General features: G+C 47.4%; 1 pseudogene; it reads right to left on the bottom strand.

Annotated features, from left to right (window-relative positions):
• Nucleotides 1-1420: 1420 nt before the first annotated feature.
• On the bottom strand, nt 1421-2371 carry LOC134452087 (olfactory receptor 5V1-like; annotated as a pseudogene).
• Nucleotides 2372-25178: the final 22807 nt, after the last annotated feature.

The raw sequence follows: 25178 nt of genomic DNA, 5'->3' as shown, positions 1-25178 counted from the left end.
TTGAGGCAAATGGGCTACAGCAGCAGAAAACCACATTTGGTGCCACTCCTGTCAGCTAAGAACAGGAAAATGAGGCAACAATTTGGACAGGCTCACCAAAAACGACACGAGACGATCGGAAAAATGTTGCCTGGTCTGATGGGTCTTGATATCTACTGCAACACTCAGGTGGAATGGTCAGAATTTGGCGTCAACAACATGAAAACATGGGTCAACATGGGGATATAATAGCATTAGGATATTTTCTTTGCACAATTTGGCCCAATTGGTACCAATTTATGAACGAAGAGAAGACACCGGAGCAGCTCAGATGGGATTCTTTTTCTTTTTAATTCAAGTGCACAACATGTTAGGGACTAATGTTTCGATGGCAAGCCGTTCAAGATTACCTGCCTCCCTCCCGTTAATGCATCAGATGTAAAAACAGAAGCGCATGGAACCCCTTTTTTGTTGGTACCAATTTATCTTTGTTGGAATGCCACAGCCTACCGGTGTACTGTTGCAGGTAGTTCTGAAGGTAAAAGGGGGTCCAACCCAGCACTAGAGAGGTGTTCCTAATGAAGTGGCCGGTGAGTGTATAGTATAAATAACAAGGCTTAGGTCACAAGCGCCTGGCATCAACATGTCGAGCAAACATAGGAAATACACATGCCTCTTTTCCACTGCTGGTTTTCTGGTAGGCTTACAGCTTGACAAAGCGCGACTCGGCCGCCACTTTTTGCTTTTCAAATAGGCACAACACAGGACAATCGTAAAGCAAAAAGTAGCGGCGGAGTCTCGCTGTGTCAAGCTGTAGGACTACCAGAAAATTGGCAGTGGAAAAGAGGCAATACATATCCTAAAATACATACATTTTATACAGTTTTGATAAGACAGTGGAGATAGACCGGGCATTATTTGGCATTTGTTGACTGCTGGTTGTATGTCAAGTCAAGTCAGCTTTTTTGTCAATTTCTTTACATGCACTGGTCATACAAAGAATTCGAAATTACGTTTCTTATTTCCCATGCAGACATAGACATAGACTTTAGGGGTGGACATAGGCAATTAGACATAGACAGTAAGCATACATTACACCTAGAGTACCTATACAATACCCATACAGACATATAAAGTGCAAGACTGGGCAACAGCAGACATACATAGAACGTAAATTAAAAAGAAGTAGTGTTGTGCATTTCCAGTTATGTCCTGTTTTGACGATTCTGACATAGTGATAGTAACATTGTGAAATAATAAATATAAAGTAAGCAATTTGTGATGTGCAATATTTACAAATCTCCAAGCAGCGACGCTCATTCATAACTTCATTAGTATGTGTGCGGTAATTAGGCTATGTGACAATTTTACATAAGTCATTCATAAACTGAGTAAATGAAAAGTCATCTGTGCATAAAAAAACAATACAATTTTCAGTGAATCACTTCATAACCACTCATTTTTTCATCAAGCTTATCATGCGCTGTCTCAGGTCCTTTGTGGTCAGACAGTATGTTATGGGGTTGATTAACGGAGGCAGTGTTGAAGCCACAATGAGAACAGCATTTCTCTCAGTCAGATTTAGTCTCAATCCAAATCTAGTAAGAAGTACAGATACTATTTTGGGTGTGTAATAGGCCGAGACCACAATGATGTGTGAAATACAAGTAGTAAACATTTTCCTCCGGCTTCCCTTTTCTGGAAGTCTCAGAACAGTCCAGACAATCACAGCATATGTCAATAGGATGATGGTAAAGTGCCCCCACAGCATCCACAACCACCAACCTAGTAATGTTGGCATGGAGAAATAGGGTTCAGGGTTTACACACGCAGCTCGAATCATTGCAGCATAGTCACAGAACACGTATCTTATGATGGGCTGACAGTATGGGACACTATATGCTGCTTCCATAGTCGTACTCAGTGATAACAAGAAAACAATCCAGATACCAGCGACAAGCACAAAGCTCCGTGTGTTTGTGAGGATGCTGTGGTACCTCAGAGGCAACCTAATGGCAAGCACACGATCCACAGACATCAGGGTGATTGTCAGAATCATGACTCCATCGCCGAGATGGTAGGAGAACATACTAGTGATGCATGAATTAAAGGAAATAGTTTTCATTTCTCCAAGAAGCACAACAATCATGGTTACATTAGAGCTAGTGGTGTACAGTAGATCTACAATCGCCAAGTTGAAAATAAATATGTACATTGGTGAATGCAATGCTTTGTTTCTAATAATTACAATCATGTTCACGCTCCAAAAAAAACATATCAATACATAAGTAATAAAAATAATAGACCCAAGCAGTTTCTGATGTGAGAGATGATCAAAACCTGTTATGATGAATTCAGACACTCTCACAACCGAGGTATTTTCTCTTTCCATGTCTTTGCCAATGCATAGCACTAAACAGAAGTCATTCAAACATTGAGAGTCTCTTAACTATATCACATTAGGCAGACACTTGAGGACACTTGTAGTTTGTTCTTCCATTGAGAGACAACACTGGCCTTAGTCCTTGTCCGTGTGCGCAGTGTTGTGTGGTTTCCTTAGTCGAGGGCAGTGCGAGGTAAACCTGGGTTTACTCAGTCCCTAAGGATCAATCGGAACTCAGTCTCACAGGGTCAGGGGGATGTGTGCAGTCTCTAGGCTACCAAAGTTTCCTGGTGCAATAATATACGTACACTCACCAGCCACTTTATTAGGAATACTAGTCCAACTGCTCATTGACGCAAATGTCTAATCCAACAATCACATTGCAGAAACTCAATGCATTTAGGCATGTAAGCATACTGAAGACCATCTGCTGCAGTTCAAACCAAAGATCAGTGTTGGGCAAGTTACTTAAAAACTGCAATGCATTACTGATTACATGTTACCGTCTTTTCAAAATAATCCATTACATTGCAATATTACTATATTTAAAATGTAAGGCATCACACTACTTCTGCATTGCTTTCGTTACGTTCACCAAAAGAACTGTAGGCCTAAATATGGATCTGGCAATTTATTACAGTGTAAATCAAGCTCATGAGTCATAACTTTTTCATCTCCAATCCATGAGGTGTTTTGGCAGCATGCAGACTAAAAACTACCAGGTTCAGGAATAGTTTCTTTCTGACCCACCACACTGAATACAGTACCACTAAAATCCAGGTCATTGTAATGCATTTGTAACTTAAGTTATTTAGCATTATAACTAAGTAAATATTACAGAGTTTTGCCCTGTAATGCCTTACATTTGTAGGCATTATTACCCCTAAAGTTTAATTCATTTCCCCTCATTTTACAAATGCCCGCCATTTTGTAAAATACAGACACCATTTTCTTTTCTACTGTACCTGGTTCGAATTACATACGTGGCTCAGCCCCGCCCCTGTACCTATAAAACCCCAGGTCAAGGTATGAATCACCGCTATCACCCCGACTCCGACTTCCTCCATCGAGATGTGAGACGTGCCGGGACACGTCTCCTTGGAGAGACGTCTATTTTAGAAATTATTGAAACTGTAAGTTATCTTGGCCAGGTTAACACTATGGTCGATATATTTCTTCCTTCAACCGGGTTTCGTTTGTATTGCATTCGGTTGCGATATTTCGAGTGACTTTTGCCAACACTGCTAGGAGAGCAGTGAGTCAGGACCCACGAGGAACTCACGCGCTATGGGATAACTTTTGTACGGACAATTGTTAATCTTTTACTAGTATCGACATCAAGGACCTCGCCTAGAGTCTACGGAGATTCGGCTGAGCCTGATTGTCTGTCCCCCAAGAGAGTGGACAGCCGGTATAGTTATTACGCGTGGAGCGGACCTGCGTGCATCCCTTTCTCATTGGACCTTCGCAAGACGGCGCAAAGACAATCGGACTACACAACGAAATACCACTTTCCTTTCCCCGTTCAACGAAGCAAGACTTTTTGGACACATTGCAACCTCGTGCCCCGGAACGGCGCGTGGTATCGCTTGGACCCACAGACAGGACCTGCGCGCCTCGGAGAACAAAGGATCTCGCCTCGAGAGAGATCAAAAGGGTTCTCTCTCTCTCTTCCTACCAAGGATAACGCAGTAAGCACTGAATTGGGCATAGGTATGCAGTTAGGACTGTTACATAGCTTTGAGGAGTTGTGTTTAAATATCCACACTTGTAGAGTGTGATATATTTTATTTTGGGTTATTTTGTTCTATCTGTTCTTTCTTTTCTTTCTCTCTTTCTCCCCTCTCATCACCACAGATAGCCACACGCTATTCTTAGTTTACATTAGTTGCATTAATGCCATAGTCCTACATGCACCCACATGTAAATTATCCACTCACAGAGATACACGTACCAGTGTTTTAACCCATAGAGTTACCGAGTCGAGGACGTAAGCTATTGTCGTAAAAGAGCGCCAAGCGCTTCCTTTTCCCTCCCCCCACGCATACTGTAAAACCTTTAAACAAAGGACTGTATTCTCTGATCAGCCTGAACTCCTATCTTGAAGATAAGTTCCCGCTTCATCAGCCGAAAGCTTAACGCCCCTCCTGGTAACTCATATTTCGGTCCTGCGCGCAAGAGCTGCGCAGAATCATTTGAGCCATAGTTCATAGAACATACATCTCTCACTTTCTCTCTCTCCTCCCACCGCTCGGCACACGCGGTGACAGAGGTGCGCGACTCCATCGAGCGCGCGCCTCCTCCTTCTCTCTCTCTCTCTCTTTCTCTCTCTCGCATAGCGTACACACACACACACACACACACACACACACACACACACACACACACACACACACACACACACACACACGCATAGCACATCCTCTCATACCCCGTGTATATATTGTATATTTTACCTAAGTTCTTATGCCCTGCAAGTCACATTGGCTGTATCAGTGTTATGACCGGATGATGCTTTTACAATAAATGTGCATTGTGGTGAACTGTGTTTGTCTTATTTGAACAATTTCTACGAAGTCAACCAGAAAAGAATTCACACAAAACCTTCAGATTATTTGTCAATAATGGTCATGATTTTATGAGACGGTCATGAACCGTGTTTTATGAAATCATTAATTAGACAATTGACGATTCCATAAGTACACACCTACACATTATTGATACCCAGCGTGAAGAGTTTAACACACTCTTCATGCATCATTTCTTATACTCTTATTCCTCACATATAGTAATAACACATTACATATTTGGAACTGTATAAGAATTGTATACTTATTAATGTAATTATAATTACATTACTGTACTTCCCTTACATTTAACGTCGTACCCATTAATTGTAGTTGACCCTACATATTTTGGTGCCCGTGTGTGAGGAAGAATAGTCCCCGTACCCATAAATGTAGTAGAACCTACATATTTTGGTGCCCTTGCGTGAGGAAGAATATTCCTCACGTCCAATAAATGTGGGATTACCCCTACACATTACTGCATAACAGCAAAAAGTAATACATTAACAGTAATTAACTAGACTGCCTGTGCAGTCGCCTTCGACTGCTTAAGGTATATCCCCGAAACGCAACGCTTCCAGTCCCCGATCATTCCTACCACTCCCGTCCACCTTTTCATAAACGTATATGATAAATACAAAATATTAAAGAAATATATTTAATATCTATACATAGATTAATGACGTGCATAGGCTTAAAACCAAATGACTATTGTGAAAATGAAGCAAAAAATGGGGCAAATGGTAACACTGTTTTAATGGTTCACTATTACAGTGAATACCACATTAGGTACAGTGTAATAACCATTGTAACAATATTTAATACCATGTAATACCAGTGTAACACCATGTACCAATTTTGTACTACATCATGTATTTTTGTGTAAGTGGTATTACATGGTATTGCATATTGTTACACTGGTATTACACTAGTATTACATGGTATTAAATATTGTACACTGGTTATTACACTGTACCTGGTATTGCACATTGTTACACTGGTATTACACTAGTATTACATGGTATTAAATATTGTTACACTGTACCTAATATGGTAGATTCACTGAAATGGTGAACTGTTAAAATAAGGTAGTACAGGACAAATCAATCCACCCAGTCAGAAGTTATGGGCCAAATAAAAATTCCGCCATTTTGAAACTGTTGACCTCCAAACTCAAATCAGTTCATGAACCTACCCTAGAGCATTAACACACCAAATCTGGGACAAATCCATCTGACTGGTCAGAAGTTATGAGCCAAAAATTTTTTTGGCCATCTTGAATTCAGCCATCTTGAAAGTGTTGGCCTCCAAACTCGAATAAGTTCATGAACCTACCCTAGAGCATTAACACACCAAATCTGGGAGAAATCCATCCACCCAGTCAGAGGTTATGGGCCAAACAAAAATTCAGCCATCTTGAATTCAGCCATCTTGAAAGTGTTGACCTCCAAACTCGAATCAGTTCCTGAACCTGCCCTAGAGCATTCACCCAAAAAATCTGGGACAAATCCAAACATCCGTTCAAAAGTTATCGCGTTAACACGAAAGACCTTACGCGGTGGCGGACGCGGCGGCGGCAGACGCGGAAGCGGATGGCAGATGAAAGATTCCACTGACTAGCATTAACTTATCAATTTAGACAAATATGTATTATATCACATAATTTTATTTATCAACCAGGGTGCCCAGGCACCCCTGTTGAGAAAGACTGGTATAGATGACACGCTGATCTGAATGAGACTTGCAGGACATTGCCAAAGGCACCCAGAACTGCCAGCCAGCAAACTGGTGCTATGGGAACCACCACATGGGTGCCGGTTAAGAGGACGTCCCACACTAACATTTGTGGACATACTCAAGAAGGACGACGTTTAACACAGTCTTCGTGCATCATTTCTTATACTCTTATTCCTCACATATAGTAATAACACATTACATATTTGGAACTGTATAAGAATGTTATACTTAATAATGTAATTATAATTACATTGCTGTATTTCCCCTTACATCAGTGGTAGCCCTTGTTTGAGGAATATATTTCTCATATCCAACCACGTAGTTACACAATTTGAGCCCACGACACCTCCAATTATACCTACATTTAATGTTGCCCCTTAGTGAGGAAGAATATTCCTCACGTCCATTAATTGTAAGAGTACCTACAGGTAACTAGGTGGAACTGTGGCTACAATGGAAACGAATTGGAGTGAAGCTTCTCCTCTATTCTACTTTCTCTGCTTATCCCCATTGAGGTTTGTTGCAAGGGTCAGCATACTGCCTCCACGGTGACGCACCCTTGACCTGGCTGGCCAAACGTTCACTTTGACGTCTGTGTAGACACGTCCCACAACCCTAAAAAGTTTGCATTGCACCCCACTTCAACTCCTCCTAGGGTGGCCATTGGTCCGTTTTTACAACCCGTTTACAACATCCGTGTGTCCCATGGAGGTAGTATAAGAACTGGAGAGAGTGAATAAGTCCCGCCTCCAGTCATTTCAATGGGAAATGCTAGCCTAGTGAATTCAGCCAAAATGTAACGAATTTTTCAGCTTCAAAGATGGAGTCGTTTCCACCACCAGTTTACTCAGGCAATTACGTGCCACGTTAATGACTGACTTACAATTGACCAGAAAGATATATGGAAGACGGACATTGGATGCATGGAGATGCCCAACCACACACCTGTATAGGTATGTGTGCCCAACACTAAACTCGCACACCCACCAAGAGCAAAGTGGTGGTGGAATTGCGACGAGGAAGTGCCTAGCTAATCGGCGAAGCTAATCAGCCAAATCCTGACTCCCTGGTGTGTCCCTCTGTTTGTCTTGCCTCCCGCCCTCGCCTTGTGCTTGGGGCCTCAAGATACGATCAACATGTCATTGACCACAGACCTAGATTAAACCGACATGATCTCCAAAATTTCGGTGCTCCTGTACACGGAATTGGTTTCCGTGATGGACACACGGAAGTGCTCTCTCTGTACTCCCACAGCTCTATGTTTCCAGAGTCTTGATTTTTCTAATTTCAAATATTTTTTCTCCAAAAACATTTCTTACTGACAGGTTAGGGTTAGGGATTGTTTTGGTCTGGGCACAGCTAGTATTCTTTCATTCATTATATGAATTTGATAGCCTATCAACCAATTGGAAAAGGTATTTCTCAAAAATATGTCTTTAATGACAGGTTAAGGTTAGGCAATGTTTTGGTCAGGGCACAAATTAAATTGCTATAGCATTATTTTGTTTAGGATTAGCATTTGGCATGTATGTTCTAATGATAGAGTTAACACAGTGCTGTGGGAATATAGAAAGCACTTCCATGTATCCATCACGGAAAACAATTCCGTGTCCAGGAGCACAAAATTTAGCAAAATCCGTGCTCCTGGACACGGATTTCGTGTCCTTAACATCCGTGTCCAGGAGCACCGAAATTTTGGAGATCAGGCTGATTAAACTATACTGGCAATCAGTCATGTGTGCCCGAGATCTGCGGCTGCATTTTACTCCAGACTTTACTCCAGACTTCGCATAGCAGAATGTATTGCTGTAGCCTATATTGCTAGGAAAATCTGCATGTTATTTGTCATTTTACGGCCGTACGCACTTCACAAAGTAACACATTGCATTTGCGTCATTGACGTCTGTTGCATCGGTTGTCACAAATCCACACCCATTGTTAGGCCTATTTACACTCTCTATTCTGCGATGTTCACAGATAAATAACCCTACAGGGATTTATTGTAGGCCATACAACCATTCACGATATGCACACTGCTGATGGAGCCTCTGCAGGCTCTGATTGTCTGGAAACTGCTGTCCCTCCGAAATGCGCACACGCCATTGACAGATCGGGGTCTGCTCGTTTTTCCGACGCCCCATTGGTCCGATGCGTCAATGTTCCGAACATTTCCCATTGATCATACAGCACTTAGTCTCAGATAACTTTTTACCAATTAAATGAAACCCTTTGTCCTGACAGTCCAATGTTCTGACCAAAAGCTGCTTTAGATCACCGTCATCTCTAAAGCCTGCGCAGTAGTCATGCAGCTGTCTGTGACAGGTTAGGTTTAGGGAAAGTTTTGGTCAAGGCACAAATTTAAAACTCAGAACCATTGCAATAGCCTACTGACAGGTTAGGGTTAGGAATGGTTTTGGGTAGGGCACAATTGTAAAACTTGGCAACATTGCATTAATGACAGGTTATGTTTAGGGGTGGTTTTGGTTAGGGCACAGCAAGACCGACTCAGACGGCATCTATGTGCTCGTCGCAGCGCATGCAGCTGAAGTCTACTTGGCACCGGGAAAAGCAGGACATACGACCTGGGATGATGACCAACCCCAAACAGCCATTGGTCGGAACATTGAGCTGTCGGAGCAAAGGGTTTAATTTAATTATTTCGAGTTAGTGGGCTGTAGGATCAATGGGAAATGTTCGGAATATTGACGCATCGGACTAAAGAGACGTCGGAAAAATGACATGCTACCGACTGATTTTAGCTCAAGCTTGCAGTGCAAAAGTATAGGCCTACTGAAAACCTTGGTTTCTGTGTCTGTATGTATGTATGCTTGTAGTTGATGAAAGAATAGCTGAAAAATTCCAAATCGGAAGACATCATTTAGCAACACGTGGTGCTTAGAACATCACTTTGTCAGCAGGAGCTTAAAGGGAGATCACTTTGTCTTTTGCAACATCTGTTGCATTGACATAAATGTCAGAAGCCGTGGTAAAGGTGCGATAGAGAGACACGCAACAGAAGAAATGTCAACAGTGCTGGACAGTCATCGTCAACATCTTCATTTGAACCAGTTACACCAACCGATGACAAAACCACCGTTGCTAAGCTGACCAAATTGTTTCACGCGATCAAACACCACCACTCGGACTGCTCAGCAAAAGATGACAGACATGTACACAGTGATTCGGCAGTGGCCAAAGGCCTGACGTTGGGCAGAACCAAAGGGCAAGCACTATGCTTGAATGGGGAGCGTACCTATGTTCCCCAGGTCCTATGTTCCCATCTTTCTATGTTCCCTGCATTGTATGTTTCCAAGTTTTCAAATTGTGCCCTTCCCAAAACCATCCCTAAACCTAACCTGTCAGAAATGCAACGTTTCTGAGTTGTACATTTGTGCTCTGCCCAAAACTATCCCTAAACCTAACCTGTCAGAGGTGCAACAACAACCTGCGCTTTGCCATGCGGGAGCAGTCTACTTGGAAGCAGCGGGGAACATAGAACCCTTTTTTGAAAAAAGGCTCCCAAGTTCCCCGCATTGTATATTTCCGAGTTTTCAAATTGTGCCCTTCCCAAAACCATCCCTAAATCAAAGGTTATGTATATAACCACGGTTCTATGAGTTCCGGATGACCGCCAGAGGCGGTGCTTACAGCACATGGATGTCAGCGCACGGGACGTTCAGGTTGAGTCTTAATAACAACAAATTCACTTGTGACCTGGGTGACGTCACCCCGTGACCCCGTGACCCCGTGACCGGGGTCAAAAGACCGGTGAACCCAGGAAGTGACCTCTTGGCAAGTCTTCTTGCATAGACTCCCGAGTGACAGCCAAGCTCTGGCGGTCATCCGGAACTCATAGAACCGTGGTTATATACGTAACCTTCATTCTATATCGTTCCTCCTGACCGCCAGAGGCGGTGCTTACAGCACATGGATGACCAATACCAACAAAGTCACGAGGGGTGCCTACCCGTACTGTGTTGCTGTGACGGGCCCGGAACCACCGCCATCGGGACAGGATTATGTGGGACAACATTAATCCTGTAAAAACGAGTGAACGTGCAGCTGGATGGCCAGGAGGCAGCGCTGCAAATGTCAGAGAGGGGAACGCCCCTCAACGAAGCCCAGGAAGCCGCCATACCACGAGTGGAGTGTGCCCGAACATCCCGAGGAACTGCGGAGCCACCGTGCCTGTAGGCATGCAGTATGGCCTCCACTATCCACTTGAACAGTCTCTGCTTCGAGAGTGCCAAGCCCCTCCTCGGACCTGTGTGGCACAGGGAAGAGGGCATCACACAGACGGAAGTCCTCAGTACGGGACAAATTCATCCTGAGGGCACGAACAGGGCATAAAAGTTCTGACCCTTCCCCCTGGTCCGCTGTGAACACAGACAGGCTGAGAGGCTAATTCACAAAGCCAGAAGAGAGGGTCTTCGGCAGGAAGGAGGGATTAGACCACAGAGTAACCCCACTTCCATCTGGGTGCCACTGCAGGCAGTCCCCACCAACCGACAGCGCGTGCAATTCCCCAACGCGCTTGGCAGACGTAATGGCCAGAAGGAATGCAGTCTTCATGGAGAGCCAGCTGACATCCGCAGTCAGCACGGGCTCAAAAGGTGCATTGCAGAAAGCCTGCAGCACCAAGGGCAGATCCCACGTGGGCACCCGGGCCCGCCGGGGGGGCCTCAGGCGGAGAGCGCCCCTGAGGAAGCGAGCCACCAAGTGATGGGATCCCACTGTACGCCCATCAACCCTGGCATGATGCGCATAGATGGCAGCGGCGTACACCTTGATGGTGGAAGGAGTAAGACCCTTGTCGAACAGCGACTGAAGAAACTGCAGAATTACAGGCATGGGACAGCGTGTAGGCTCCACGCCCTGGGCCAGGCACCATTCAGAGAATAGTCTCCACCGATTGGCATAGAGGAAATGGTGGAGGGTGCCCTCGAGCTGGCAATGGTATTGACCACCGCCGGCTCACAAAGCCCTAGCAGGGGGTCTGGCCGGGTGCCGGATCCGGGTGCCAGATCTGGCCCACCAGCTGTGATAGAAGGTCCCGCCTTACCGGCAGGCACCAGGGGTCCCCGTCCAACAGCTGCAGCAGCTGAGGAAACCAGACTCTCCCGGGCCACCGAGGAGCCACCAGCAGAAGCGAATGACTGTCCACCATCACTCTGTGAAGAGTCTGCACCATCAGTGGCAGTGGGGGGAATGCGTAAAGCAGCCGCCTCGGCCACGCATGCGCCAGTGCGTCCTGGCCCAGAGGACTGGGGCCATGAACACTGAACCATAGGGGGCAGTGTGTCGACTCCTGGCACGCAAAGAGATCCACCTCTGCCCTGCCAAACCGTTCCCAGATGGCGAGAACCACCGCTGTGTTGAGCCGCCACTCCCCGGGACTGGGGCCCTGCCGAGACAACAGGTCCGCTGCATTGTTGACGGCACCTGGTAAATACGCAGCCCCGATGCTCAGGAGATGGCGATGGGCCCATCGCAGCAGACGCCGGGCCACCTTCAAGCACCGGAGGGACTTGGTGCCACCCTGGTGGTTGATGTAGTATACCACAGTGCAGTTGTCGGACCTCACCAGGACGTGCCTGCCAGCCAGGTCCGAGCGGAAACGCTGCAGGCCGAGAAACATTGATGTGCTGCCGCCGCTGCAGAGGATCCCAGCAGCCTCTGGCCGTCCGGCACTGCCAGACCGCACCCCATCCTTCCAGGGAGGCGTCTGTGGTGATGACCTCTCGCCGAGAAGGGACAGCAGAGAGCGGGACACCCTGCAGGAGGTAAGCCTTCCGTCTCCAAGGACGGAGAAGCTTGTCGCAGGTGTAAGTGACCTTGATCAGCCGGCGACGGTGCAAGGTCGGGTGGAGGCGGAGGTCGTTCAGCCACCTCTGGAGTGGGCGCAGTTCCAGCAGCCCCAGCGGTACCAGAAAGTAAGCAGCGGCCAGCATGCCGAGGAGGCGCTGAGGGTGAGCGACCTGCCATGCCTGAAACTGCCGAGCAGTCGGCCGATGTCGACAATCTTGGCCTGAGAGGGAGTAGCCCTCAGCGACCTCGAGTCCAGGTGGATACCGAGAAAGACAGTCTCCTGGCGCGGAACCAACGAACTCTTCTTCAGGTTGACCCTGAGCCCCAGCTCGGCGACATGCGAGAGCACATGTGCTACGTTGGAGCGGGCCAGAATCTCTGACCGGGAACATATTAACCAGTCGTCCAGGTAAGGCAGGAATGCGCAGGCCCTGGGCCTGGAGAGGCGCCAACGCCGCTGCGACACACCGGGTGAAAACCCGGGGAGCCAGAGCAATGCCAAAGGGCAGCACACGAAACTCGTATGCCCGACCCTCGAAGGCGAACCTCAGGAACCGCCGGTGGCGTGGCGCAATGGGGACATGGAAATACGCATCCTTCAGGTCGATCGTGGTAAACCAGTCGTCCGCCCGTATGCTGGTCAACACATCCACAGTGCGTAACATGTGGAACCGCAGTGTCTTCAAATGGCGGTTCAAAGCCCTGAGATCTAGAATTGGACGAATACCGCCGTCCTTCTTCGGCACAAGAAAATACTCGGAGTAAAACCCACCTTGCCATTTGCTCCGCTCGACTGGAGAGATGGCACCCTTCTCCAGGAGGCTGTGGACTTCTTGACGGAGGACGAGAGCCTTCTCCGGGCAGGCCATGGTGGTGGTCTTGACCCCTTGGAACTTCAGCGGTCGGCGTTGGAATTGGATCTGGTAACCCCCATCGAGGGTCACCAGCACCCAGGGGTCCGAAGTCAGCTCTCTCCAGCGCCGGAGCTGCTCGCTGGAGAAGTGGCCGACCGCCGGTGGGACGACGTCAGTGTCATCCAGATCGCCCCCGTCGGTCTCCAGAGGGGCGACGAGGCAGGCAGCGGCGACTGCGACAGCCAGACCTGGCGGCGAGCGAGGGTCAGAAGAGACATAAGTCTCCCCAGCTCCCGCGAGGAATAGGCGAATGTCTGTAGAGCAGCCTCGCACCGCTCCTGCGATCCAGCATCCGTTCCTTGTAAGGTCTGGGCGAGGGCCAGCAGGAAGTGAGACATTGACTTGCTGAGCCTGCCCACACGCGCCGCCGTGTCATAGCCCCTGACCAGAAGATCGTCTGTAACTCTGCACTGAGCGCGGGGGCACCGAGCGTCAGGGCGCAGAGACTCGTTGGGAGATAAAACCAACGCCGCCACAGACGGCTCAATGCCCGGCATCTGCTGGAGGCCGTAAGCAGCCGCATCCCTCATGGTTGCCAGAGCCCGGCAGTCACTGGGGAGGTGAGCAAAACGCCTGGGGTCCGTCCAGCACCTCTGCAGCTCCTGGATGTAGGGGGCCGAGGGTGGCATGGCTAATACAGAGGGCTGTGTGGAGCTTCGAAAGAAGGCACTATGCGGAGGCTGGTCCGCCGGGGGCGAGTCCAACCCCAGGCGGGTCAGTGCGGCCCTCAAGGCGGGCTGAACGGTGGAGCACCCGTGCTCGGACACCGTCACGGACCCAGCCGGGCTGACCGTCCGGGAGCCAGTCTGAGAGACAGAGTCATGGGCCACAGACCTAATAAAATCCAAACTCTCCGAGGCGATGAGGGACACCTCGTCCAGGCCGCGGGAGCCAGCAGCTGTAGATAGACGGGGAGGTGGCGGCGAGCGTGCGCGCTGCCGATCATCCGGGGGAAGCATAACGGCACCCCCATCCGCTGGAGGCTGCGGCGTGTGCCCGGGCAGCTGGCCAGCCGGGGGAGGTGCGGGGGTACCAGTACCCGTCGGAGGCGGAAGGCCGGCCAAAAGGGCCTTCACCTGCTCCAACTCAGCCGACATCTTGCGGACCTTCGACGCCAGAAGGGCCGGGGGAGACTTCGACTTAGACTTGGGGCGAGGGGCCACCCCATGTCGCTCGCCGGGCACAGGCACGGCACTCTGCCCCTCCGAGGGCCGGGGAGCCTCCTGCAGTGCAGCCACCAGCGCAAGCCTGGCAGTCCTTGCTTCCACGCTGAGGCACATACAATCAGCACAGGCAAAGTCGGTTAAACCCTCCTGCAGGTGACTGAGGCCCAGACAAGATGGGCACTCGCGTTGTCCATCATCCGGCTCAAGATTTGCCCGGCAGTGTATGCAGCAGTGGAGATATTCAAGCAAGCAGAAAACCCAGTACAAACTAAAGAATGATAACGATAACGTTCATCAGTAGCAAAAACAAGGCGGTAAACAATGCATAAGGGTGAGCGCACCCCAAACAAACAACAATATAAGGGCCACAAACACTAGACAGCAGCAGAAAAAAAGATCTGGAAACTAGATACACCAGCTGCGAGCACAAAGGCGCGAGGACCCAGCGAGAGCGCTGAGATTCCGTGAACTACCGGTAAGTAATTATGGTAAAGAGGCCCCCAAACATAAACGTATGGATAAGAAGGCAGCCCGCGAACCAAGGCTACAAACAGGCTATGGCTACAAGCCGAAAGCAGCAAGCAACAGAAAGGGCACCGAGTGCCACAAATTATCTCAGAGCAAATCAAAACCGCGGCAAGAAAGCAACCTTACCTCCAGTCCAAATGCACGCTCAGTCCTGCGGCGAGAGAACACCGCTACGGAGCTAGGCAGCCAGCCCCAGCCGAGTGAGAACACCCAGCGAAAGGACAAAATACAATCTTTTTTTTTCAATAAATCCGTAGGTAGATGAACAACGATGAATAACTAAAGCCCAGTCTCAAGGGGGGTGAAACTACACAGCCCCAAGCCAAAGCACGAGACTATAGCCAGCGCTTAGTCCAACAAACAACTCAACCTGCAACTCGCATGCGAGAAGTGAAAGTGGTCACTTCCTGGGTTCACCGGACTTTTGACCCCGGTCACGGGGTCACAGGGTGACGTCACCCAGGTCACAAGTGAATTTGTTGTTATTAAGACTCGACCTGCACGTCCCGTGCGCTGACATCCATGTGCTGTAAGCACCGCCTCTGGCGGTCAGGAGGAACGATATATAACTAACCTGTTGTAATGCAATGTTTTTGAGTTTTCAATTTGTGCCCTGACCAAAACTATCCCTAAACCTAACCTGCCACAGTTGCAACAGCAACCAGCACTTTGCCATGTGGCAGCAGTCTACTTTGAAGCAGTGGGGAACATAGAACCCTTTTTTGGAAAAAGGGTCCTATGTTCCCCGGTAGAGGGGAACGTAGGACCCGGGGAACATAGGGATGACCACGCTTAAATGTGTTGGTCCCATATTCCACACGCACTCACGTGAACTATATAATTGAAAATGGCCTGCATTTTTCTCTGGCAACAGATGCTTCCAACAAGGGCGCTATCAAGTGCTTCCCCATAGTCCTTCGCTATTTCCACTATGAACAGGGAGTTCAGCACATCCTGATAGTGACAGCAACGAGACATCTGCTGCTATAACCACACAACTAATAAGCAAGCTGGAATCCGCTGGTCTAGACCTCAAGAAAGTGTCGGCGGTGTAACGCAGATAATGCCAGCGTTAACTACGGGAAACACAAGTGTTTTCCACAAACTTCACAGCGCAAATGAAGACATTTGTTCTGCAAATTGTCTTGCACATCTTTTGCATGATACCATCAAGTTTGCAATGGAAAAGTTGACTGCGGACGTGGAAATTGATGTCCTTAAATTGTACAGCCATTGCAGCACCTTGGCCACAAGGACAGCGCACCTGCAGGAATGTTGCGCTATTCTGGAAATGGGTCACTGAAACATTGTGCTGCATGTCATGACACGCTGGCTATCTTCACTGCCATCTGTTGTGACGTCCTCCTGTGCCCGCTTCAGGCCAATGCATGCCAGTGCACGGGTATGGCTGTGGCTTAATGGGGGTAGCCTACTTATTTAGTGATTGCACGTGGAGCTATAAAGTCCTCCTCTCCTCCCTAGACTTCAGGCACTCCGACCTCAACTTCACCACTGGCTCTTTCTGTTACTTCAGGACCCTGGGGGGGATGTCTGTCTGAAGATACTGTGGTAGTGCTTTGGAGAAGAGCTGTCACTGCATGAGCTTTACTTCTTTTTCATCAGCCATGCAATGGTGCTCTTCAGTGCATTGCATTCAGACTCTTGAAGGTAAGTCATTTCGCATCACCTCTGTGTACGATGACCGATTTACACAACGAGCTGGAGAGAAGACGTCAGGAAAGCCACTTTGGATTTGCGATAAACAACACGCTGAAAGAGCTTAGTCCACACCTGAGGAACTGATGCAAGGCTGACTTTCTGATGTTGTACGAAGGGGCGCTGAAATATCTTCAAGACACTGTGAAGGCAGAGCTCCAGGTTTGCATCAACCTTACAGAGTGCATGACTATGTATGACAAGCTCCTGGCCAATTAGGCACTTTTGGAGGAGGCGAAGAATGGTCTGAGATACAAGAAGTAGGCCTAACCTAAAATGTCTCTAGCCACCCAACAACAGGCCCTCCAACCCAAATCTAGGCCGCGCAAAAGCGACACCCCCCTTATGTGTCACTCAATATTCACCACTGGGCACCGAACTCAGAAACATCATTTGAAAACACTGGCACATTGTTGAAATGGACGCACGGCTGTGTACTGTCCTCAAGAAGACACCTAAATTGGTGTTTCAACGCCTACCAACATTAGGGATCAGATTGTGCGTTCATACACCCCAATGTGTTCAGTGCTGGGTTTTTAATCTGTCTACTATCTGTCCATACTAGAATGTCATCATATGAAGTGATAGAATAGGCTACTCTAGATGACCATGGCACTAGCAATTGGGCTGCACCTTGGCTAGCCTCGGCTACAGCATTTCCTCCCCCTGCCTGATCAGTTCCACTACTCTGAGGATTTGACATGGTTGTGTGTTGTTGCTGGAATCCTGCCTGACTACGCCAAGAAAGTGTCGCCCCTTAGTGGCAGCGCTTGAAACCAGGCACGTGCACAGCATAGTTGCCCACGGTGCCCGAGCAACGGCCCTTTTGCCCACATTGGCTGATATTGCCCTTCCAAGGGAGGGGAAAATAATATGGCAATTATAATTTCATATTTCAATATCATTTGATTTCTTTATAATTCATAATTTTGATTGAAGTTTTGTACAATAAAGACTTAAGTCAGTCATACAAATTCATCAGACCCGGCGTCGAGAATGGGCACGAGCGATGTGAGGTAGGTCGGCTACGCAACAACTCCGGTGGGGAGGGAGAAGGCACGCGACAGGCGCTTGAGCGCCTATAAGAGACACGAAAGATTTTGAAGATGCCTGGGTGTCGGCTAGAGCCCTACACACAGTCTACATATTAGGGTACAAAATATGCTCACAATCAACCTCTCTAATACAATGTTGAGTTTAGAACTTTTAGTTATCATACATCTGACAGCCAGCCAGCGCCACGTTTAGGTAGCAAAAAAACCCGACAGCCAGCTGTAGATATGCCTCGGAAAAATAGGCTTCATGTTTCAACTGATTTGCTTTGCAATTCGTATTTTTGATTGAAGCTTCCTAAATTAAGTTTTCAAATTCAGATTCACCTGCACCTCGAGAGATAGGCAAAGGGAGGGGCAGCATGGGCACCCGCCATTGCTACGTCAAGACAAATGAAGACAATACCCTCAGAGTCTGCGAGAGTGAGGGCGCATGGGCACCCGCCATTGCTACGTCAAGACAAATGAAGACAATACCCTCAGAGTCTGCGAGAGTGAGGGCGCAAGAAGACTCATCGGATGGAACTATGGTGTCAGACCCCGGACCGAAAACGACTATGAGACACAGCGCAGTACAAGAGATTATCATGCCACCCGATACAGCTACGTCAGCAGCAACAGGTCACAAACTACAGAGATGCGTCTGCGGGTGGAGTAAAGTAACATCATACTTGGGATTGAGGATACACCAGGGAAAGAAGGGGTGTGCGAGAGAGGAACCGCAGAGACCCCGCATTGACTACTTTCTTAGAAATGGGTCAAGTCAGTCGGATGAAGCACAGCAACGGGACGCCAACCACAGTGTGCAGTGCATCAATACCTCTACGGCACAGAACGTTACCTCAAACACAGAGACTGCAGTGGTGAGTCCCATCCCATCCACTCAACCAGCTAGACCTCCAGCTGAGAGAAAAATGGCTGGGCGCAAATCGCAGGTGAAATGGCCTGGTGCGGCAGAAAGGAAGCTGTGGGAGGCTGTCAACACTGACCTGGCAAAGTCCCTTGAGCAGCTAAAAGGCACGGCTGAAAAGAAGCTGGAGAGTATGGGAAACCTGATCTACCAGTATGGAGTGGAACGGTTCGGTGTTAAAAAACACAAGAGCAGAGACCAAGTCCCAGTGGTGGTTACATCGAGGAGACAGCAGGAGATAAAGCGTCTGGTCCAGGAAAGGAGACAGCTCAAGAAGGTATGGAGAAATTCCACAGACGTAGAAAAGGAAGGCATCAACGCACTCCAAATGGACATCAAAATCCGGCTAACATCTCTACGCAAAGCGGAGACCTTGAGGAAGCGCAGAAGGAAGATAGAACGCACTAGAACAAGGTTCTACAAAGATCCTTATGCATTCCTGAAAGGCCTTTTCTCAAGTGAGAAAAGCGGATCCCTAAAAACAACTAAAAGAGACGTGGAGGACCACTTCAGGAGCATACACTCTGATCCAAAACGGCATGAACATCTCGCAATTCCTGCAGATATCCCACCAATCGCACCCCCAGAACATCAGTGCGACGTTGGCCCCCCGACTTGGAAAGAGGTGGAAAGGGTGGTCCACCGAGCAAGGACGGCGTCAGCCCCAGGACCAAATGGGATACCGTACAAGCTGTACAAAAACACACCTGATGTCCTAAGGTTTCTTTGGAAGTTGATGAGGACGATATGGCAGAAGAAGACCATTCCCAAAGTGTGGCGGAGGGCAGGAGGTGTCCTAATCCCGAAAGAGAAAGAGGCAGAAACCATCAGCCAGTTTCGACCAATCTCCCTACTTAACGTAGAAGGCAAGATGTTCTTTTCGGTGATGGCCCAGAGAATCTCTGCATACCTGCTTAACAACCAGTACATAGATACATCTGTACAGAAAGCAGGCATATCAGGCTTCCCTGGATGCTTGGAACACTCCAGCATGATCTGGCACCAGATTCAGGCAGCAAAGGCAAGGAAAGATGATCTACACGTCGTCTTTCTTGACCTGGCCAACGCGTTTGGATCAGTGCCACATGAGCTCCTTTGGACTGCCTTCGAATTCTTCCACATCCCTGGACATATTACAGCTTTGGTTAAATCCTATTTCCAAGACCTGCAGTTTTGTTTCACCACCACAGAGTTTACCACCACTTGGCAATGCCTGGAGGTCGGCATAATGGCAGGCTGCACAGTCTCTCCCTTGGCCTTCACGATGGCAATGGAGGTAATTATCCGAGCCTCCAAATGGGTGGTCAGTGGACAAAGGCTCAACCCCAGTGCCCGGCTCCCTCCGCTCAGGGCATACATGGATGACATCACAACGCTAACAACCACAGTACCATGTACCAGACGTCTGCTCAGGAAGCTACAGGAGAACATCAGTTGGGCCCGTATGAGGATAAAACCATCTAAGTCTCGCAGCATTTCAATTGTCAAGGGAGTGCTGTCAGACCTCAAGTTCTTCATCGGGGAGGAACCAATTCCTACGGTTTCTGAGCGGCCAGTCAAGAGCCTTGGGAGGTGGTTTGATGCGAGCCTGAGGGATAAGGAGCAGGTAGCACAACTACAGAGGGACATACACGATGGAGTACAAGCCATTGAAAACACAGAGCTTCCTGGGAAGCTGAAGATCTGGTGCCTGCAGTTTGGCCTGCTTCCCCGGGTGCTGTGGCCTCTCACACTGTATGAGGTGCCTATCTCAACAGTTGAAAGGATGGAGAAGGGAATCTCCAACTACATAAAGAAGTGGTTGGGAGTCCCACGCTGCTTGACGTCCACCGCCCTCTATGGAGACTGCCTCCTCAGACTGCCACTCACCAGTCTCGTGGAGGAATTCAAGTGCACCAAGACAAGACTACAGGTAATGCTGACTGAGTCCAAAGACTTGATGGTGAGCAAGAACGCCCCAGTCATCACAGCAGGCCGCAAATGGAGACCAGCACGAGCGGTGGAGGAGGCTGTGTCAGCTCTCAAGCATGCAGACATCGTGGGACATGTCCAGCATGGAAGAGGAGGGCTGGGACTAACTGCTCATCGGCCAGCTTGGAGCAAAGCCTCAGCTTCTGAAAGGAGGAGGATGATCGTGGATGAGGTCAAAAACCAGGAGGAAGGCGTCAGGAGGGCCAAGATGGTGGCACTTGTTAAGCAGGGTAAGTGGACCAAGTGGGACAATGTGGAGGGAAGGAAAATGAACTGGAAAGATCTGTGGAGTATGGAGGCAAAGCGACTCAGCTTCATCATAAGAGCAACATATGATGTCCTCCCCACACCCATGAACCTCCAGCAGTGGAGAGGAGAAGATCCAGGCTGCACACTCTGCTCCAAGCCGGCATCCCTTAGGCATATTCTCACAGGGTGTAATGTGAGTCTTGCCCAGGGGCGCTATACCTGGCGTCACAACCAGGTTTTGAAAGAACTTGCTGCCACTTTGGAGAACAGGCGAACAACTGTCAATTCAGCAACACCTGCAAGGCTAAACATCCTGCCAGCTGTCACATTCGTGCGCGAGGGGGGGGCAAAGACAAATCGCAGTGCACTGACATCAACAGAACGTTGCCGGCTACACTCAGCCTCGGACTGGAAAATGCTGGCAGATGTTGGTCAACGCCTTGTCTTTCCTCCTGAAATTGCTGCCACCACACTTAGACCCGATTTGGTACTCTGGTCACCATCTGCGAAGAGGGTCTTTATTATTGAGCTGACTGTGCCTTGGGAGGAGTCTGTAGAAGAGGCATATGAACGAAAACACCTACGGTATGCTGACCTTGCTGCAGAGGCACAGCAGCGTGGCTGGAGGACTGAAGTACGTCCTGTAGAAGTGGGATGCAGAGGCTTCGTGGCGTCATCTACCACCAGACTGCTCAAGGATGTAGGAGTAAGAGGCCAGAGCCTGCGCCATGCCATCAAGGCACTGGCTGAAGCAGCTGAAGGGAGCAGCCAATGGCTTTGGCTGAAACGGCAGGACACCTGCTGGGCATCAAATGGCAGCCAGGGATGACACAGAGGGGGGTACCCCAGGGACGCCTGGGGTTACCGTCGAGCCTACCGGAGGGGTCGTGGGCTTAAATCGACGAAACTCCGGTGAAGGAGGTGCCCACTTGATAACCCCTCTGTGTCATTCCTGATGGCATTCTTAGTACACGCTGGCACATAAAGGATAATTCCAACTCGTCCTGTGTTTCTTCAATCTGAATCACTCCACGTGATAACTGACGTTTACTGTTCTTCTCAAGACATGGGCCTACAAAATGTGCATGACCTGACTAAAATATCTGTAATGAAAATAAAAGGTTATAAAGTCTGCGAGAAGCTCGGAGCTTCAGAGCAACATATAAGAACTGGTGCTCCCACGCCACGGTTCTTTGCGATCTGAAGTGAAAGCCAGCTCGTCCATTCTTAAAGCGACAGTACACATTTTTAATATAGGCTACAAAAGACCCAACAAATGACCTAAACCTGAGAATTCTTATTGTTTTAGCTTTCCTATATAATATTCAGAATTTTAATCATGGAATATGCCTATTAATGAAATTTCAAATTCAAATTAAATGATCTTTTTAACCATTTTTAAACTATTTCTATTTATTATAACTTAAAGGATTTATCCGGAGTTGGAACAAGTTTGCCTGATTTTTGCATGTTTGGGATGACATACAGTCACTCTAGAGCAAAATCAAGGCAAAAGGATGCGTTTTGAGAAAGTTTGATAATATCACGTTAGCCTCGTTAGCCATATCAGCTATGCAATATGAAAGATGCGGGCATCGTTTTTCGGCGGTTACACACATTTCAAAAACACAACATTTTAAAGTCTTGCACAGCTCAAAACAACGTCACACGTACCTCATAATATGTTGAGGGTATCCACACATAAACCGAAGTGTCCAAAGCCCTTCATGTATTCTTGAAAGGTCTGCAGAATGTGTTTTGTGAAGCTACTACCTTGAGAATATCTAAATTACGGTCAAGACAACTATTTGACACTAAAGTCCACCAAGTAGATTGCCGAGTGCGTCGCACCATCAGCTGTGGTTACTCGCTATGGAAATAATCAAAGCTGATTATGCGAGGCACTCGGCAATCTACTTGGTGGGCTTTAGTGTCAAATAGTTGTCTTGACCGTAATTTAGATATTCTCAAGGTAGTAGCTTCACAAAACACATTCTGCAGACCTTTCAAGAATACATGAAGGGCTTTGGACACTTCGGTTTATGTGTGGATACCCTCAACATATTATGAGGTACGTGTGACGTTGTTTTGAGCTGTGCAAGACTTTAAAATGTTGTGTTTTTGAAATGTGTGTAACCGCCGAAAAACAATGCCCGCATCTTTCATATTGCATAGCTGATATGGCTAACGTGATATTATCAAACTTTCTCAAAACGCATCCTTTTGCCTTGATTTTGCTCTAGAGTGACTGTATTTCATCCCAAACATGCAAAAATCAGGCAAACTTGTTCCAACTCCGGATAAATCCTTTAAAGTCTACTTTGGCTGCTACAAGGATTATAAAGATGACAGTGGGTTAATTGATTAAGCATCCTCATATTTAGCCTATTAATTTACTCATCATTTCATTTCATTTAAGATGAGGATGACTCAGAGCCACAGACCTCTGCACATAGGGCAGGTAGGCATAAGACTGATCATCTCTGTGACTGATACAGGTTTAAAAACTATCAAGGCTTTTTCTCATAATTTCATTTAATTTAGGGGCAGCCACATACCACACATGAGGAAATGTGGATCAGGAGACATTTAGGGCAGGTGGGCATAAGGCTGATCATCTCTGATATGATTAATAGGTAAGCCTATATGTTTAAAAACTAGCATGTTATATCATATGGTACGCATATTCAGGATACTATACAATAAAATAATATTAATAATTATGATGATAATATACTACTTCTACTACTACTACTAAAAATAATAATACCCATGGTGCAGTTTCCTAAAAAATCTGAAGGCCGCTCATTGTTGATGTTTTGTTTTTTTTGGGGGGGGGGTGCCCTTTCTTCAGGTTAGAGCAACTGCCCTTTGAGATTCCTGTGCACGTCCTGCTTCACTAGACAAATCAAGAGTACACGTGACTGCAGCCAGTAAGTGTGTTTTGCTATATTCTACTAATTGTGTTCTGTAAAGATTGTCAATTTGTGTGTATGTGTTTTCATGCTATAGTGAAATTAGTCAAGTCAGCTGTGGTAGTGTAAAAGTATCAGGTGACCTGATTACAGCAATTATCAGGACCACACCCCCAGAAACTAGCCATTGTTTGAGGTTATTGCTGTGGGCGTTGCGAGCCACTTCACCTCAGGAGTTAAATAGGCAGGCTTAAGTGTTAAGGTCTAGGACAAGCCTGCTTCACTAGACAAATCAAGAGTACACGTGACTGCAGCCAGTAAGTGTGTTTTGCTATATTCTACTAATTGTGTTCTGTAAAGATTGTCAATTTGTGTGTATGTGTTTTCATGCTATAGTGAAATTAGTCAAGTCAGCTGTGGTAGTGTAAAAGTATCAGGTGACCTGATTACAGCAATTATCAGGACCACACCCCCAGAAACTAGCCATTGTTTGAGGTTATTGCTGTGGGCGTTGCGAGCCACTTCACCTCAGGAGTTAAATAGGCAGGCTTAAGTGTTAAGGTCTAGGACAAGCCTGCTTCACTAGACAAATCAAGAGTACACGTGACTGCAGCCAGTAAGTGTGTTTTGCTATATTCTACTAATTGTGTTCTGTAAAGATTGTCAATTTGTGTGTATGTGTTTTCATGCTATAGTGAAATTAGTCAAGTCAGCTGTGGTAGTGTAAAAGTATCAGGTGACCTGATTACAGCAATTATCAGGACCACACCCCCAGAAACTAGCCATTGTTTGAGGTTATTGCTGTGGGCGTTGCGAGCCACTTCACCTCAGGAGTTAAATAGGCAGGCTTAAGTGTTAAGGTCTAGGACAAGCCTGCTTCACTAGACAAATCAAGAGTACACGTGACTGCAGCCAGTAAGTGTGTTTTTCTATATTCTACTAATTGTGTTCTGTAAAGATTGTCAATTTGTGTGTATGTGTTTTCATGCTATAGTGAAATTAGTCAAGTCAGCTGTGGTAGTGTAAAAGTATCAGGTGACCTGATTACAGCAATTATCAGGACCACACCCCCAGAAACTAGCCATTGTTTGAGGTTATTGCTGTGGGCGTTGCGAGCCACTTCACCTCAGGAGTTAAATAGGCAGGCTTAAGTGTTAAGGTCTAGGACAAGCCTGCTTCACTAGACAAATCAAGAGTACACGTGACTGCAGCCAGTAAGTGTGTTTTGCTATATTCTACTAATTGTGTTCTGTAAAGATTGTCAATTTGTGTGTATGTGTTTT

This window comes from Engraulis encrasicolus, chromosome 7 (genome assembly GCF_034702125.1).
Source record: "Engraulis encrasicolus isolate BLACKSEA-1 chromosome 7, IST_EnEncr_1.0, whole genome shotgun sequence".
NCBI lineage: Eukaryota > Metazoa > Chordata > Actinopteri > Clupeiformes > Engraulidae > Engraulis > Engraulis encrasicolus.
This window is presented reverse-complemented; position numbering and strand designations above follow the sequence as displayed.